The sequence below is a fragment of the Dendrobates tinctorius genome, unplaced genomic scaffold, assembly GCF_039654945.1.
Source record: "Dendrobates tinctorius isolate UK_male_01 unplaced genomic scaffold, ASM3965494v1 ptg000231l, whole genome shotgun sequence".
NCBI lineage: Eukaryota > Metazoa > Chordata > Amphibia > Anura > Dendrobatidae > Dendrobates > Dendrobates tinctorius.
In genome coordinates, this window is record NW_027361898.1 from 24,029,756 (window position 1) to 24,032,628 (window position 2,873).

General features: G+C 38.0%; 1 long non-coding RNA gene across 1 annotated transcript; it reads right to left on the reverse strand.

Moving 5' to 3' along the window:
- Positions 1 to 1,451: 1,451 nt before the first annotated feature.
- On the reverse strand, positions 1,452 to 2,138 carry LOC141059777 (uncharacterized). Its single transcript, XR_012222595.1, has 3 exons — positions 2,071 to 2,138; positions 1,886 to 1,977; positions 1,452 to 1,517 (listed from the first exon to the last, which is right to left on the reverse strand). It is a non-coding gene; the product is annotated as an uncharacterized lncRNA (long non-coding RNA).
- Between the last annotated feature and the right edge of the window lie 735 nt (positions 2,139 to 2,873).

Sequence of the window (2,873 nt, forward strand, 5' to 3'; positions counted from 1 at the left end):
TAGTAACAATATATTCTTATAGGATCTGCTTTGTATCTATGATGTAAATAAAGCGACGACTTATTACATGATACTTCTGTGCGGCCACTGTGGCCGAAAGGCAGATCATTGTTATACAGAGGTCATGGATCACTGTCAGCCATCATACATATCCCATCACCGACAGATGTCATCAGCTCCATATGAATCATTCTCACTGACATCATATAGCATGGAGCGGATTCTCACACCTACCTTGTCTCTTTTCCCCCTCTTCATCATTTTCTGAGTTTAGTTGCTCTATGCTCAAATATAATGAAGAGTAACTTCCCTCGTGAGCAGGAATATCTGATCAAAAAGTAAAAAGATCTCTTAGTAACAATATATTCTTATAGGATCTGCTTTGTATCTATGATGTAAATAAAGCGACGACTTATTACATGACACTTCTGTGCGGCCACTGTGGCCGGAAGGCAGATCATTGTTATACAGAGGTCAGGGATCACTGTCAGCCATCATACATATCCCATCACCGACAGATGTCATCAGCTCCACATGAATCATTCTCACTGACATCATATAACATGGAGCTGATCCTCACACTTACCTTGTCTCTTTTCCTCCATCTCTTCATTTTTTGAATTTTGTTGCTCTATACTCAAATATATTGAAGATTTACTTCCCTCGTGAGTTTCATTTTCTGTTCAGAAAGTAAAATTAAAACGTTAGTAACAGAATATTCATTTAGGATCTGCTTTATATTTGCTTGTAACACAAGTCTACATAAAAAATTGTCACGTGCCAAGGAATTTTTACTATAGGACACCTCTCCATTATTTAGCCGGGCTTAATGTCACCTTACAATAGAAAGGTGATATTAACACCTTATTAGCCCACTTGCCACTGCTACAGGGCAAGTGCGAAGAACCTGACAAAGCTCCAGAATTGGTGCATCTAATAGATGCTGTTTTTAGGCTGGGGGACCCATATTCATGGCACCTTACTAGCCTGAGAATAGCAGCCCACACCTGTTAGGTATGCCGGGTTAGTTCAAAATATAAGGAGGACCCCAAGTCATTTTTTTTTTCATTCATTCTTCCCTGATCGCTCAGTTGGCACCAAAATCACTGTTTACCAGTGCAATGTAAGTAAAGGGACACCTTATTACATGATACTATTGTGCGCAATCAGCAGAGGAATGTTATCATACAGAAGTCAGTGATCATTGTCAGCCATCAAACATATGACAATCCCATCACTGACAAATAATATCTGCTCCACATGAATTATCTGGTAATCTGAGAAACCTGGACAAAATTAGCAAAATGTATGGGCCTATGGGCAACATAATTGGGATCCATGAAACATGGACAACATAGGAAACAAATAACAGAAAAACCATGTGGAAATATTTGCGACTTGAAGTCAACATTCTCATTTGTTATGCTGTAGACATGTACATACCTGACAATGGGGACGGGGATGGCAAACTGGTAATAGCCTCGTCTCTAATAGGTACAGGAAAAGATTCTTTCTGCCTGTTTGGAAAAATAAAAACATGTAAATCACAAGTAAATACAGTATAAAAGTGGTTGTCTCACTAGATTAACACCGACTATAAGGCCTATTAGGACATATGAGAGTTATAGTGTGGAAAAACTCAACAAAAAAACTACAAAGAATGGCTGGCATGTAGTTGTACATCTCCTACAGTGTGGGCAGCACTAAAAGTGCATGACTGGCTGCAATTATGGGATGTTACCAACAGCAGTTTCTGAAGCCTAATGACTGCTAATCATGGGGCGATGGAGGCTGTAATTGATATTATAGTATTTATGTCCTATATTTGGGGTTGTGCACATATATCAGCCTGGAGCTCCAAGTAATGACCCTATAATCTACTCACATTTCTGAGATGTCTGTGCTGGATTCTGGGGTACACTCTGGAGGGGACTTGGGATCCTCCTTGTTCATCCTCCTGTTAGCGTTGGTACAAAGCTAAATGCAGATAACAAGATGATATGAACTACATTTTTTTACTTTTAAAGGGTTTTTTTTAACATTTTTTGGGTCTATTGTTCTCATACTTACTTTAGAAAGCCATTCAGAAGAAGATGTAAAATTTGAGTAGTTAAAGTTCTCATTGTCCTCTTCATCCCCTGATATAAGTAAGAAGTATTATTAGAGGTTATTAGTAAAGCACAATCACCATTTATCTGTAATATTAATGACAACCAATTGTCTCAAACTATGGTAGACGAGACAAATATCTGCTTAGTCTAGATGACGTCGCCTTCTACTTACTGATAGAGAAGCTTGTGCCCACGTTTGATGCAAGCTGAGGAATGTACTCAGGCTTCTGACTTAGAAGGTTGTTGAAGTCTAAGTCTTTCAGGAATGGATGACCCTTGATCTCAAATGCTCCTGCTGGAAAAGATGAAACAAAAGTGTTGTGGATATTGTCGGAGACTTTTCCATATCTGAACTGTTTAACTTAATATGAACTAATGAAATTTCTGAGCAAACATGAAGGAAAATTACTGAGTCATATAAAGAATTAGAAATGGATGAGCTGATAGAGAAGTGCTGTTTCTCATGGACATGAGCGATATATCGTATGTGTAATAAGCAAATTGATACCTGTCCCAAGTCTATGTTCAGGATTTTTTCTGAGCAGTTTTCTGATGAGGCACCGAGCATCAAAGGGAGGAATGGGTTTACGTTTCCAATATACGGTTCCTGATATAAAGAAAATTACAGAAAACAAAACATCTTTATTGGACTGTAAAATAAAGCAAAGGGAATAAGTAAAACAATGTAACTAATCAAAGCAAATGATCGGATTATTCCACTTACCATAGACAATTTTTTCATAAAGCTCAGTTTGGGATTTC